Raw genomic sequence first — 16373 nt, 5'->3', positions numbered from 1 at the left:
GAACTGAACTCATCCTCTCTCTCTGTGGGCGACTCTCTCTCTCTCTCTATTTCGCTCTGACTCTCTGTGGAGTGTGGGTGGATTTTGTGGCTGGATGCATGGAATTCAATACCCAAACCAGGCAATCCCCCCTCTGGCTATGGCCTTTGTTGGAAGTTACAACAAACATCACGTTGATAACGTCATGCAATTTCCAGTCAGGTTTAGTCGACCAGTAGATGACCATAATTCCCACCTTTCCCTAAAGGCAGCTAATGGAAGGTGCCACGCTTAGAGGGAGTCCAAATTCAAAGGACAAAGCCTCATTTAGGCAACATCTAGATAATGTCTAGACACTATTGGGGAAATGAATAGCAGCATAGTTCTGTGGTCATCTGTCCCCCTCCCCTCTCTGACAGCGAGTGTTGCCCAACTCTATTTTAGCTTAGGACAAAAAAGCTTTTTAATGCCATTGCGTTGCAGTGATTTCATTAGACAGCAAATAATATTAAAAACTTTGTCTGCACGTAATCTAATATGCCCTCTCTCTCACACCACCACACACAGCACATAACAGAGAAAAAGACACCCACACACACGCTCTCTTTGCCGCCACCCCACCACTCACACGCTGCCATTTAATTAATGCTTCAATCAGATTATCCCAACAAACGGTAAAACGGCGGCCGAGGGAAGGATAGCGGTTTCACTCTCACAGGGCGAGGGGAGGAATGGCAACAGAGTGTGCGACAGAAAGCGTCCTGCGGATGTGGTAGCCCGATTTAATGTTCAAAATCTCTGTTTAAAAATTTAACGAAACTCTAGAAGTTGTATTCAATGAAAAACTCCCACGGTCGTTTAAACTTTGAACATTTTATTTGATTTTCATTTAAATTTAATCTCCTTTAAATGTTGTTTACGATTGACCTCAAATGTCCTTTCATCTCGATCTCTCCCACTCATTCCAATTAAACTCTGGCACATTTAATCCGCTCCAAAACTCACCTTAGCTTTAATATTCTCCGCCGTTGAGTTACTTTCTCTTTATTATTGTTGCTCTCTTTAATGATTTTTCTCTATTTCAATTTCATTATTATTCATTAATTAACAATTGACTTTTGTCGCTCTTTATTATCACTATTTTTTTTTGTATAATTTAATGATTCTTTCTGTTGTATTTCTTGTGAATTTATTTATGATTTCTGCTTTCGGCCTTTTGGCCCGGTTAACGCACACGCACACAGATACACAGCACAGACACCGTTCATGCCGTATGTTTATGTTCAGTTCTGATGTGGAAAGGAAATGAATTTTTAAATGATTATTGAAAGTTATGGGTCGGTTCGAAATTTCACTCTCCCACTCGTTCTCTTTCGCCAGAACAGAAAAAAAATCACATCGCCAGTTGACGAAGAAGCTGAGGAACGCAATGCACAATTATAATTTTTCGTTTCTTTTATCTCTTTAATTTTAAATTCTTTCCGAAAGTATTATTTGTTTTGTCCGTCCCTCTGCTATCAGCTACACACACATATGATTTGAGAGACAACAAAACTCAACAAGCTGTAGTTTCATCCGTTTTTTTGCCCTTTTGTCTATGTTTTTTCTGCTTTTCGCTACAATTTCTGTATAGACAGCAACAACAATCTGCCTATGGGAAAGAGACAGGCAGGCTGAGCGAGAGAGAGGATATATGAGTCATTTACAGAAACAATGGCGGCATTTTGGTCAGCTTCTCTTCGGCGACACTGTTCGACGTCAACGTCAGCGTCGAAATCGACAGAGACGAGACGTGGAAGCCAGTCATTTAGCACTTCTCCAGCGCTGACCGAAGAGGGACTCGGGGAAGAGGAGAGATGGGGTGGGTGTCGTGCGGGTGATGAGTAGGGGTTGCAAAGCGAGCCAAAGTCTCAAGCAAGAAAGCTAATAAACAGCAAAAAAAAAAAAAAAGGAAAGAAAAAAAGAAACAAAGCGACAGCCCAATACGAAATGGCTCGCATTTTTCAATTGAATCAGCTGCAGCTGACAGAGGGAGATAGAACTAGAAAGAGAGTGACAGGCCGAGAAGGCGAGGGTTGTACAGGCAGAATAAGCAGTGTGGAAGAGCAGTTCGGCCAAGAGGCCAAGAAAACAATTGACAGTCAGGCAAGGCGATGCGTGGGCTGGAATAGGGGGAGGTATTGCGGGCAGACGGCTGAATAGGAAGGAGGGCACTCTGTCAATGGAATGAGCTAAGAAGCAAGAGGTAAGAAGAGAGCGGGTTCGTCTGTAATGCGCTTCAATAAATTCCAACAAAAAAACAACGAGACTCGCTTTCAATTCAAGTGGCAAGCAGTGCTCATGCCATGCTGCCACTCACTCTCCCTCTGCATGTGCGTTTGAAAGTAATCAATCAGATGGCATATCAACCTAACTGCGAATTACCATTCCACCAAACACAAGTCTTGTTGCAGCTTAAGGGTTGCAGAGCAACTGGCGAAACATCGAGCGGAGGTTTGTAATTCAATTAATACTCGTATATCTGGGCTTTCATCTGGTTTGCTGGCTATTCCCCCCTTTTTCTCTAATGATGTCACAGTTTTCTCGTTAACTTTGACACACCACATGTTCCCACCACCCTCATTCCTTTTCCCTTTGCAAAGATATCGTCTGAATGAAAACTGGAAATCTGCTTTAATTGCCCGCACCCTACTTTCCATTCAAGTGGATCAAATGGCAAAGCCGTTTCGCGCTGTCCACTTTGACTTGTGTGTGCACAGGAGAGTGGATGTGATAGCGTAGCGGTTGCAAGAGAGCAAACAGCGCGCACAAAAAGTGCAGTTGAACTAAAGCGAAGAATTAAAAGCAGATGCATTTCTCAAAGGGAATTCATCAAAAAAAGTGTGGGGAAGCGACCATATGTGTGTATGTGTGGAAGAGGGTGCCATGCCCTGGCCGTCGCATGCAGAGAAGGAAGAGGAGAGCAAAGAGGAAGAGCAGCAGGCAGGAAGACCAAACAAAGCAAATGACTAAAATTAAACAAGAAAACAGATTCATCATGGAATGCCTCCTCAAAAATTCGGATTGAAGGGATGATGATGAGGATAACGATGACGATGCTGCTGCTGCGATGAACCAAGGGCTGCGGGGCAAGGTAAACCTATGGAAACACCAACGAATTGTAGACACATACACACAGCACAGATGGGTAAGGCGAGGTGAGGAAAGGAGAAGCCGGGGACGGGACCACAATAAAAACCAACGAAATAAATTAAATAATATGAAAAGAAACATGCGGCAGAGACACGAACCGAACCTCTCGCGCACCGTACAGCGACCGTACGTACTCGTACACACAGAAACAAACCGAAAATGGACTGGCCGGCCAGAGTAGAGTATTGGAGCAGGAGGGAAGAGACAGAGGGGGAGCTGCGGCATGGCAATCAACAAAGGAAAAGCGAGGGGAGCGAGGCGAAAGCCGCCACCAGACCAGCCGACGGGCGCACACAACTTGACAGATGGACCGTGCGGAACGGTGGGGAAAACGGGCGACGGTTGGTTTGGCTGCTTGTTGGGCGAAATGTTTCGGGGGAGTGAGTGTGAGTGCGATGGTTATGGGATGTGGAGGGGGACGGGGCGTCGGCAAAAATCCAACTAAATATCGAAATCACAAATCCGCAAACAGAGCTGCTGCTGCTGCGCTACAATAAACGAGAAACAACAAAATTGTATTTTAGAAACGAGTGGAAATGGGAATGGGCGAAGCGAGTGAGTGAGAGAGTGGATGGCGTGGAGTGGAGTGGAATGGCCGAGAGCAGTTCAACCGACAAAGCAGAGACAGAGGAATGGACGGGGGGACAGGCGGAGGCAGAAGCATAGACCGAGAGATAGTGACAGAAGCAGAGAAGAGACAGAGGCCATGACAGAGCAGAGCAGAGCCAAAGCGCAGTGGGAAATGCAACTATTACAACAATTGGCCGAAAGAGAGGGAGTGAGAGCGAGACAGCAAAGCGAGCATTCGTATGGGAAACAGTATTTAAGCCCCAGAGGCATACATTCAACGCTAATGGGTTAAGAAACGATTGACAGGCGAATCAAGATAGATATAGAGAGATGTACATATGTCTGTACATATCATCATCATATCGGCCAGCCGCGCTCTGCCCACGCAATCAGGCATTCAGCAGTTCACAGACACTGTCGATCATCATCTGCCTTATCTTAATCATCATCGCAGAAGCAGCATACAAAAAAAAAACTGAAAAAAGTACCAGTTTTGTGTGCCGAAGAAGTTAATACCCTAGTTGATAAATTGATTAAAAAGTTTCAGCCAGATGAGACAGTGAAAACAAACGGAGAGACTGGCCGCTGTTAGTGTAACCTTCATTGGTTATAAAAACGTTGTCCACCTCTGCGTTCCATACATCCGATCAAAATCATAATTCCCTACCCTGCGAGGGTAAAGTATTGAAAGAAGAACAAGAACAAAGTAACAGCCAACGAAATGTTAGCGACTGCGATTGCGACAGCGACGCTGGCAGCGCTACGGGTCGTGTCATGCACACAATTTGATATACATATACACACACACAAGCACTAGGAGGGAGAGGGAGACATACAAACATTCTGACAGAGCTAAGGGACAGAAAGGAGGCAGGCAGAAAGGCAGGCAGCAGCTCAGCTCCAAAGTGGCGCAACGGCAACAGCAACAAGAACAACAACAGCAACAACAACAACAGAACAGAAACAACGTCAAAACCGAGACATAAAATAAATGAGCGCCGCCGCACAAACATGTCTCCAATGTGTTTGTTGTAGTTACTGCTTGCTCTGACTGGCCGTTACTTCTGCCTGTGCTGGCTGTGCCTCTCCATCGCTCCGCAGCCTGCTCTGCCTAGCTCCCTCACTCCACTCCACCAGTCAACTCAACCACCATTCCCCTCAACCATTGCTCTCCGCCAGCGATTCGATTGTAATTGTTGCTGCTGTGCCTGTGCCTGTGCCTGTGGCTCCCTCTCTTTGTAATTATTGATACATAAAAATACAAAAAGTGAACGACGCGACGCATGCTGCCGGTGCTGCAGTCGCTGGAATGCAGTTGACGCAATAAATCTTATTGGAGCTGCAATTTGCTCAGAAAACTTGAAAGAACTCTTAACTTGAGCAAATTTTCGTTTGCTTTTTATCATTATCCCAATATTGTGATTCCATAATCCGAAAATTCCTTAATTTTTGCCGTTTTTACACTTTTCAGCTGCGTTCACGTCGTTTGACTCCGACTGCGACACTTTTTTGCCTTGGAGTTTTTCTTTTATTGATTGACTATGACACTTCCATTTGAAGCGCACCGCATGGCTCTGCTTCTCACTGCACTTTTAATACACCCTCAATAATCGAGTGTCGAATGAGAATCACATTTGCAGCCAGTGCCGCTCGCTCTGTCGATATGCCTTTAATCCTTTTTTCAAAACCGACAAAAGAAAATGCGGTGCGCGCTCTACGCACACATATAGAAACACTCAACACACACACACATTCACCACACAAACACAGTCGCATACGCGCGACAGACATGATTTTTGCCTGCTTGCGCTGCTTGGCTGGGTTTCGCTGTCGCTGTCGCCGTCGTTTTGTGGCTCTCGGACCGGGGCTGGCAACTTGGCCCAAACGTATTCGTTTTGCTTCTTGCTTTTGGCATTTGTGTATCTGTATCTGTCGCACTTCCTGCACCCCCGCCACGCAACTGCCTCACCGCCGCCTGCTTCATCTCTTTCTTCCACTTATTTATTTACTTTTTTTGCAATAATAAATATTGAAAACACACACACGCACGTACATACACTCTGCTTGCGGATGCTTCTTCCTTTTTCTAATTCTTCTCTCGTCTTCACTCGCACCCGCGCACACACTCACATATCATTTATTGGGCGCCCCCTCCGCACATGTATTTTTTCTTTTCGTAATTTCTTCTTGGCGTCCGTCCCGTACGACGACTCTTGCCGTTGCCGTTGCTGTTGCTCGGTGTCTCACACTCACTGCTTGAAGCGACTGCTTGGATTGCTATGCTTGCTCTGCTTGCGCGACCGACGAGTTTCCGAACTTAACTAACGACACCATCCAGCCTGAAGCCAGCCGAAGCCAAGTTGCGAAACGAAGCGGCAGCGACTGCGACTGCGACGGCGGCAGCGCAGCTGGTGGAGACAACTGGCGTAGCAAACCAATGATTGGAGCAGAGAAGGGAGGGAATCTGGGAGGGCGATGGGTGGCTGGCTGCAGTGGCAACGATTATATGGGAAAATTTATTCAGCATTTAACGAACGTGCCTTGTTGTGGGCGCAGCGGGTCGGCGTCGTGGTTGGCATCGGGTTCAGTTCACGGGGGTAGCGGGTGAAGTCAGGCAAAGGTGTCGTTGTCAGGGACCCAAGTGGAAAACCAGGACCACGAGCAGTAGCAGCAGCAGCGACGCAGCAGAGAAGCAGCAGAGTTTGTTTTGTTTCAATTTCTTTTACATTTATTTCTGGCGCTGCCGCTACTGCTGCTGTTGCGGCGTCGCCGTCCATTCAAGTGTTGGTAATTAAAATTGCTACAATAACTAAATCAGATGAGCGGCGTCTCTGCCTCTGTTTCTACTCTGCTTTGCTTTGTAGAGTCGCCGCTGCCTGCAGAGTGCGTTTACTCTTACATATGTGTGTGTGTGTGAGAAAGGAACAAGTGAGAAATTAAGCAAATGCATGCCATGCCCTGAGAAGAGTAGAGTTGTGGTGTGGGAGGAAGTGAGCTAGCAAATTTCACAATGTTGTGGTGTCTGTGAGTGCGTGAGTGTGTGTGCTCACGCTCAAGTGCATTGCTCTAGGCATGGGTGTGAGGGAGTGAGAGAGAGCCTGGAGACTGGCAAAAGGTGTCTCTGCTGGGTGTTGCTGGTGCACGCTTGCTGCTGCTGCCAAAACTTTTGCGGCGGAAGTAAAGAGAGAGGCCGATGCGTGTTTCTGTTGCTTGTTACTGCGGAAGCAGCAATGCAAATTGTTGAATAATGTCAAGTGAAATTGCGTTTGTAAGCGGGAGCATGATAAATGACTGGGGAAATGGCATGAACAGGCAAGACTTGTTCGGTTGGAATTTGCTGGAAGGAAAAAGGAAAAACTATGGCCAATCACTCTCCTTAAGCTAAATGTCATTCGGAACACAATTAGAAATAAAACCAAACAGAAACAACAGTTGCACAACCTGGTGAAAAAGAACAGAGCCATCACTACCAAGCAGTTCAATGCAGTCAGGCAGCGCTCGGTCGACGGCGCAGTCAGTGGAAGCAGCACCTCCGCAACTGCAGCTGCAACTAATGGGAGCACTTTTATTGTAAGCGCGCTCGAACGCAATCGAACACCGACTGAGAAAAAAATTAAAACTGCTACATTCGCACCGCACAGGCGATACCCTATAAAATCAGAAATTTTGCAAACCTTAGGGAATTATTTATAGTGGGCTTGAGTCCTGATCTAGTGCTTAATCGATATCCATATTTTGATTAACGCAACCAAAATCAAGCAGGAGAAAACCAAGAGTAAGCAGTGGACGAACAAGAGAGTAAAAGAGCCAAAGCGAAATAAAATGTAAAAGGGCAACCGACAAGGATGGGGTGGCGAGGTGCATAGCGCGGGAGCGGTAGACAAAAGGACAGGAGATGCAGACAAAGCAGAGACTGCTGTCGGGTCGGGTTGGTGGTCGCTCGGTTGGTCGGCTGCTTGGCTTGTGCGGCGTGGTTGCGGGTGGGGGGGAACACACACGAGAGGGACAGACGGACCGAAAGTTGCTGCTGCAACAACAGGCTACAGGATGAAGAGGGAGCAGCGAGAGGGGCGAACGTGCCACTGCAACAACAGCAACGACAAGGATTACAATTCAAACTTGCTCGTCAGCCTCTCTGGCTGGCTGGCTGCCATGGCCGTTGGTTATAGGGGGGAAGAGCAGCGACAGCGAGAGCAAGAGCGGAATAAAGGAAATGCCAGTGCTAAGGAGGAGGAGCATGTGGTGGAGGTAGGGCATCAAGGGATGCCAAAGCCGCGCCGTGTCGTGCCGAGCAGAAGGTGGCAGCAGCATTGCCAACAACAACAAAAACAACGACAACGCAGGCCAAGTTTTGCTGCTGCTATTGCTTCCCCTTCCCCCACTCGTTACCTCTTCCATGCTCTTGCCTGTCCTGTTGTTCCATCCTCTTTCACTCTCTCTCTCGCTGGCCTGGCCTGGCTTGGCCGAAGCTGCAGCCAAGGAATACACATGCATAAAAAATGTGCGGAAGAAAAAATTTATAAGTACATGCGTGTCTCACAGTTTGTGTGTGTGAGTGTGAGTGTGTGTGTGCGGGAGAGGGAGAGCGAGAGAAGCAGGGACTGAGGGGAATGAGACTGGAGGAGCATCAGCATCAGCGGATCAGAGGCTGCGGCAACGACGACTGCTTTTGCTTTTGTAAAGAAAAAGGAACCTGCGGCTTCTGCTGCTCTGCTCCCTCTGCGACTGCAACCGACGGCAAAATAAATTAGCGCAAAGGGGCCAAAAGCAAAGCAAAGCCAACCGCACACACACACACACCAGACAGACACAAAAGCTCGAGCGACGTTTCTGCTTTTTGTTAATTTTCATCAGTGGAGCACACAAAACGGCAAATGAGTGAGTGAGTGGCGCAAGCCGCAAGCCAAAGAGGAGAGCGGGTGCGAGAGGTATCCTACCATGCTGGGACACCACGAAGTTCCTCAAAGTCAGCTTAATTGGCACTACGGAGAGCTTTTTTCGGGCAGCTGATTGGGATTGCGACGCGGCTCAAAAGCAATCCCAGCAGAGCAGTCGCCGGGCACACGTTTCACCATAATTAGTTGGGATTTTAGTTTACCAAAAAGGGGCGACAGCAGCGACACAGGCAGCGGAAGTATGCGAACAGAGCCAACTTTAATTTCATTTCTCACTGGAACAGCTACAAATAATTCAACAACGATAAACCGCTTTTCAAATTGAACAAAGAGCAAACAAAGAACCCCGCAAATAAATATTTATGCGCTTCGAAGTTTCACTCTCTACCAAGCACTGCTTTGCCCTGCTTCGAATTACGGTAAGCACACTGCTTTATCACCTCATCACTCTCTTAATCGAAACTACTGCTTGCAAGCACTAGCATATTTTTGTCTCGTTCTAACAGGCAATTCCCTTCGAGGGAATAGTTTATAAAGGGGGCCCTAGGACTATCCCAATTAACAGATAAATACAAAACGGATGTCAACTCTTATGTATTCGATGAATTATTGACAGAGAGCTGGGAATGAGAGAGACAGACCGATGCAGGGTAAGGAGAGGGCATCCTTTCCAAGGAACGTTTCTCAAGTGAATCTAATGAGCAGAGAGCCACGCCCACGCATCGACATGGCAGATGCAGCGCCAGCTCATCCAGCGTTAAGCCATGCAAATTACAACAATTTCCCGTACACCGCACAGAAATAGATACAGAATGTGTATCTGCATTTGTATATGTAGCTGTAGCTGTAGCTGCCTGCCCTGCCAGTTCTAATGTATCGCACAGATGCGAGAGTCAACCAGAATGAGATGTGAGTGCCAAGGATGGTGACAGCATCGCTGTTGCCGTTGCCGCTCCCGCTGCCGTCGCATAGTCAGCGTCTCAGAGCCATTGCATTTGTATAATTTGTACAATAGTCAAGAAAATGCTCGCTGCGCAGCTACAGATACAACAGTTGCAGATATGTACATGTGTTTGTATGTGTGTACATGCCACACACACACACACACATACACACAGGCAGCACATACGTGGATACGTGGGGAGCAGCACAAAAGCGACATTGCAAAGTTTTCGCTGCATGCCGATGGAGGAGGCGAGGCAGCAATGGTAGCAGTGGCAGAAGGCACATGAGGCATCGGCTGAGAGCAGGCTTCTGGCCCGGGACTGAGCTCGCGCGTTCCATGCAAACAGAAGAGATGCCCAGGCAACTACACTCGTTAACACAGTTCAAGGGTTTGTTTGCTGGAAAAGCCAAAGTTCGCTGAAATGGAGGCCACACTAGCAGCAAAAGGATCAGCAGAGTATCGTACAAGTCTACACACTCAAAAGAAACCTCTATCCTAACTTGTATTTGTTTCGATTATTTCAGAGCTCCACACACCCACAATTGTTGGGCAGGACAGTACCGCTGTGCAGTGTACACGCCGCGCGCATTAGGGAACAACAGCAAGACATGTGGCATCTGGGATGCATGCAATTCGCTGCTCGGATAACGGCCGCCAGCCAAGGACTCACAACGGACCTGGCTCCAACGCCTCTTGCTTCAGTGGGCTTCTTCTTCTACATAGTTTCCCCCGCCCATCCGGTTGGCTACCCAGCAGCACTTTTGGAAATGGGTGCCACGAAAATGCCGCCACTTGTGCGCTCTGGCAATAAGCAGGATTCAATAGACGACGACGACAAGGAGGAGGGAGGGAGTGAGATGGTGACGCTACCTTTGGCCCACCCATACAGAAACAGAGAGAAACAGAGACACACACAGAGTAAGAGAGAAAGAGACGAAGAGAGCGAGGACAGAGACAAACACACACACAAATGCTATGCTATGGCCATATCCACATAATGAAGTAGAGCCACCACGCCACGAGGGTTGCCCACTCGCCGAGCACCCCACACCACGCACACCTCGCCCTCCTCCCCTTGCCATTTGGAAGAGCAAGCAGTCGCATGACCAAACACCCAACAAAAAGCCGCAGCAATAACAACAGCACTGGAATGGGGCAAAAGGGGACAAGGGACACGGGCAAAAGGAAGAGCAAGAGCAAAGGTTCACATTTAGCTTCGTTTTGTCAGCCGAACCAACAAGCCCGAAGGAGCAGAAAGAAGCAGAAAGAAACCCAAAAGGAGATGAAAGAAGAATAGAAAAAACAGCAGCAGCAGCCGAAGAAGAAGCAACAGAAAATAACGGAAATAAACTGTCAACTATATCCATAAATGAGCATCAACCAACATTAAGGATACATCATCAATTAATTACGTTCAGATTAATTTCACAATTATCATTATAGTTGCGAGGAAGGGAGACTCACAAAGAGATTAAAGCGAATCATGGCTAGTTCCCTGTTTTGGCATTGAAGACGTTGGATGACGCAAACACAAAGGACATGTCCAATCAGTGGGTCTAAATTTATGCAGAGTTCATCGAAGGTAACATGCAAGCAACAATACTCCACCCATTTCGTGCATAAATTGTGCGAATATTGTATGCTAAAGTTTATTGCTTGACACCCAACAGGAGGAGCACCACCAAGAAAGCCCATCATCGGAGTCCTCGTTGGCTGCCAATCGTCAGTTGAAAGAAAATGCAATTAAAAATCAAACCAATGAAAGAATATTTCGAAACACAGAAATACATACTGCAAATAAACAAGGTAAAACCGAGCGAAATGGGAGAATTTCTACCACAAAAATGCCATGAAATGCTGGAAATTACTTCGCCCCGAAGGCACTTACACTCTTTGACTATATGCGAAATGTTCCTGTTCAGAGTTAAGTACAAACATATCAGAATAGTTGAAATACCCTTCTCAAATGTCATTGCTAGTTGCAGGAATGGGAAGGGGGGGGCTCAAAAGAAAATCCACATTGGCTGTGGCAAATGAGTGGACAATGCCACATCGATTTGGATGGTGGGTGGTCTCAGGGATAGGATGAGCCGTGCACTCATTTTTTGCATTCCAAGTTTGGATGGGGCTGGGCCCTAACTGTGTGCCTAGCACCTCTCCTGCTGCTGCTGCTGCTCCACCTCACTCCCCAATCCGACACAAACGGCATAAATTCAATTACTGAAAATATATCCAAAGTGCAGCCCAAAACAACAAATTCAATTTACAGCTATCCTGCCGCTCCATATCCATTCCAAATAACCCCAGCGAGAGAGCGAGTGACTGCTTTCTGCCCTTCCAACTATTTTTTTTTTTACAGTTTGAATTGTGTTTGAAGAGTGCCACTGGAAGGAGTGCAGAGAGGGACGAACACAAATAAAATGTCTGCGTTCGTGTGTGTGCATTACAAAATGCAATCGTTCGGCCACCACCTCGCCCTGATACGCACCACTGTGACAGGCACGAACCTATCCTACCACCTACCTCCCCCACCACCTATCCACAGCCCAATACCAATACCAATCCCAATCTGCGGGCAGGCAGCCAATCTCCCTTATATTTGCCCCTCTGCAGCACACTCTTCCTCTACCCATTTGACATTCAGTCAAGCCTGTTCGATGTTTTTGTTTATATGTAAGCTTCTGGTTACTCTCTACCCTTTCAAAAGGTATCCCATACTATTTTAAACAATATTTACGTATTGATGGATTGGCCTCCAAATTTCTTTTCGATTTGCCGCATTTTTAAGAGCCCTTTAATTTTTAATTGCAATCCAAACTGCATGCAACTCTAATTTCCTAGGGTATCCCAAGCTGCGACTACCGCAGCTATCTTTTTCTGCTGTTGCTGTTGTGGTCGCTACTCTCTTTTCTCTCTCTCTCTCTTTCTCTTCTCTGCCAATTCGAGCTTCGAATTCCGAAGTTCTCGCTTATCTCTTGGCACTTAAGGTGCGCCCCAAGGTGTATGGCATCGTTTCGATTCCAGTTTGATTTCGTGGTCTTCTGCCTCTGTCGATGCGCGTCTCTTGAGCGTTGTGGAGCCTGCCGGCCTGCCTCCTCAAGGTGCAACATGTAGGAGGCAGGAGACGACACACACTCGGAGATCTCTCTCGACCCACACACTAACGCACTCACACGCACACGTGTGCTTGAGAGACAACTCCACCTGTCCCTGTACTTGTCTCTACCTCATGGCTATGTCGTCCCTGCCACCACTTTCTACCTATGTTGCGTTTTTTATTTTATTTTTACTGTTGCTGGAGGAGCAAAGCATTTGTCGCCATTTATTTACACGATTAGAAATCGATTTTATGCGATTCCCATATAATATTCAATATGAAATGACAAACGGAATACACAAGAACAAAAAGTACACACATGTGCCCTCCTGTGTCGCCAGAACGACAGAGAGAGAGAGCAAAAAGCAGAAAGAGGAGCAGAGTACATAGTGTATGTATGCATTCATGTGTATATGTGCTCTCCTCTCATATGGATGTGCCGTTATAATGATTTATGTTAAGCTTATTGGCAGGCCACCCACCCATACAAACACACAAACACTCAATGTTGAGGAGAGTGTGTGTGCATGTGTGTTCCAAAGAGGAGTAAGCGGGGGAGAGAATGAAACAGAGAGAGAGAAGGGCTCAATCGAAATCGATTTGTGGGCAGGCAACAGAAACAGCAACTGCGGCGGCAATGGCAGCGACATCTATCGTCGTCCCCCAACTTCAAGCGACCTTTGCTCTGCTGCCTACACTAAGCGAAAATGCGAGTTAATGCACTGCTTGTCAGAGCAAAAAGCGACATACCGATAATTAACTGTATAGACTAGAATCAGTGAATTGCTTTGAGGAATGTAGTTAGCACTGAGCTTTGCATATTCTGTGCACGGTTTTTGATCAAAACAAGATGTCATACATTCGTAGAAAAACCATGGGAACAGACTAACTTATCCATCGTCTTTGGATTGAATATCTACTGATTATTAGAGAGAAGACGGCAATCATTATTCCACCTGTCCCGCACAGCCACCAATCATCATTAATCAACCCCAAAGACGAAATGGTGGTTAATTAGACCTGGACTGGCTCTCAGGTTAACTCTCGGATATTTGCCTTGATTACGACGACTTTGATCGAATCCGTAATCGAACGGCTCTCAAGCTCACAAGCGCTACACCCACACATACACACACTCACGCAGCACTCACACACTTAAAAGGCAATTGATTAACAACTAAAAGTTCAAAAGGCAGCAATTAACATTTGAGAGAAAAACAAACGCAATGGCAAGGGATGGTGCGGTACGGTGCGGCAAGGGGTAAAAATATGCTTCGTCACTTTACAACGAAGTAGACGAGGTGAGGTGCAAAAGAAACGTTAAAAAGAAAAGAGCGCGGGAGAGGAGAGCACAAAGTATAAAACAAAATCCCAAAACCCAATCCACTTGCCTTCCTTTTTTTCTGCTTCTTTTTCTCTTTTGTGCGGGCCCTATGTACGCGTGTGTGTGTGTGGCTGTGTATCAGTGTGAGTCCACGACTCTAGTACAAAACTAGCCACCCCACCTTTTGCTTCCCCCTCACTCCATCCAACAGCAAACACAATTTATACACACAACTCCGTCCCGCCCCGCCCCCAACAAATGGGCAAAAGCCATTCGTGCGCAAATCTCAAATAAAAGCGCGCAGAACGCGGCGTCGCTGCCTTTGGCCTCTGCCTCTGCTTCCGCCGACAGAGGAGCTCTTCTGCTGATGAATTGTATTTGCACGAGGCCCAACAAACACACACACACACATACACTCATGCGGACAGGGGAAGAGCAAAAAAAAGAAGGAAAATACAATATAAGCAGAAAACAAAAAATTAAAGCAAAGGCAAAAACCCGAATCAGTCCCAAACTGACTCCTCTCTCCATTCCAGTGTCTTTGCTTGGCTCTGCCGCTGCATTTGCAGTTGTATTTGTGTGTGTTTGCCTGTGTCGTGTGCCACTGTCAACCGCCGCTGCCGCGTCGAAGTCACAGCCCGTAAAAAGAAATACAACTACAAGAAGCAGCGCAGCCAGCAGCAGCAGCTTGGCGAACTCTGCTTATGCTTCTTCTACTACTCATTTTATTGTTGTTCCCTTGCAGAGGGTATATTTATGTTTAGGTGATTTCGACTCTAGTCGACACATCAAACTTTAGAATAGCAAACCGGCGCTAGCATTCATTTCTTCTAAGAAGTAACTGTTGTGTGATTGCTGTGAGGTGCACGGGTGGAAGTCTCACATACGCGTCTCGATGATGATATGGAATCCCCTGACAATATTCGTTTTCCAGAACTTCAATCGTAATTTGATTCTGTTTTGTGTGTATGCTCACATCCCCCTTCTCCATGTCACTGTCACCTCCTGCACCCCAACAAAAACCAGTCTACGCCACTGTCCCTTTCTGATTCGTATCTTTTGCCGCTTCATACACACACATACATACACACACACGAACGCATGCATTGAAACACTCAGAATTCGATCCACAATTTGAAGCTCAAGTTCGATTCTCTGGTAAGAAAAAAAACGTACCTGTGTCCAGTTTAAGCGCTTCTCCTCCACCTTCTCAGCGACGCGACGCTTATCGTTGATTGACTTTTGCCTGCCGCCGCCCAATCATTTATCACACACGCACAGAAACACAGAAAATACTCAACTCTTCTTCTTTTTTTCGAAATTTTGTTGTATTTTTACATGTGTGCAAATATTACATTCCAATTTTTTCCCGTTTTGCACACCCACAAACACAGAGACGGTCGCACAAACGAACACACACACGCGTCAACGAGGGGAAGCAATTTTCGCCGCGGGCGGTTTTCTTTTTCTTTTTTGCTCTTCACTTTGCCGTTTTCTTGGCGATTTTCACACGCTCGCCAAAAAATGTCACTGTTCCACCCGCACACGCGCAATTTTCACGTTGTTTCTGCAATCAGCTTCAAATTTTTCTCTAAAAAAACTTATCAATCGCGCGCTAAACGAATTTAAAAGTTAAGTGGTAAATCTCCGACTAATCGTTTAGTATTCCCGATTTAGTATAGTCTTCCCTACAAACGATGCTTTCAAACCGGCATTTTTTAAGTTCCCGGCTCTGGCAATCAAATTAAAGCCAATAGCTCCAGGCTTAGCAACAATTCAGTAGAATATTTATGAATTTTATGAGTCAAACACAAAAGAATTTAATTTAGTTTGGGGACACGGGAGCCCCACACTGTCTCATTCTCTCACACACACGCGCGCTCAAGCATCACAGAACTGTCCACTTTCCATATGTTCGGAAATCGCTTTAACGCTATCTGCACTTGTCCATTTTACATATGCACCGCATTTTATTATTTATTTAACTATTTTTTGGCGTACTCGACGAAGATGGATGAAAAACGGGACTTGCGGGCGACAACAAATAAATTCTGTGTGACCGTGGTTCATCGATAAAATATGCACGTCCGATACTCCATAATATAGCGAAATATACCTTGTCATTTTAAAAATATACCATTAATATACAGTATTTTAAATAACATATAAGTAGATTTTGATGTTCTATTTGATATTACTAGCTAGTTTGGAGTCTCAGCGCTAAAACTATAATTTTATCCGATTTATCATCGGCTTTGAAATGGGCACAACTGTTTCCGCTATTGTATTTCACCTTGTTTTCATACACTTTCATAGCTTAAAAGATACCGCACGACACTTAAAGATATACCAAAACATGGTTTCTCATTT

At 46.2% G+C, this 16373-nt stretch overlaps 1 protein-coding gene and 1 long non-coding RNA gene across 2 annotated transcripts in view; one reads left to right on the top strand and one right to left on the bottom strand.

Moving 5' to 3' along the window:
* The window catches only part of LOC117890689 (pollen-specific leucine-rich repeat extensin-like protein 3), a 35521-nt gene extending 19469 nt beyond the window's left edge, over positions 1-16052 (bottom strand). Inside the window, exon 1 of the mRNA XM_034795676.1 lies at positions 15180-16052. The gene's annotated coding sequence lies outside the window, so the exon portion shown is untranslated. The remainder of the gene's footprint in view (positions 1-15179) is intronic.
* Positions 9650-11302, top strand: LOC117890812. Its single transcript, XR_004648601.1, has 3 exons — positions 9650-10038; positions 10107-11164; positions 11253-11302. It is a non-coding gene; the product is annotated as an uncharacterized LOC117890812 (long non-coding RNA).
* Positions 16053-16373: the final 321 nt, after the last annotated feature.

This window comes from Drosophila subobscura, chromosome E (genome assembly GCF_008121235.1).
Source record: "Drosophila subobscura isolate 14011-0131.10 chromosome E, UCBerk_Dsub_1.0, whole genome shotgun sequence".
NCBI classification, from domain to species: domain Eukaryota; kingdom Metazoa; phylum Arthropoda; class Insecta; order Diptera; family Drosophilidae; genus Drosophila; species Drosophila subobscura.
This window is presented reverse-complemented; position numbering and strand designations above follow the sequence as displayed.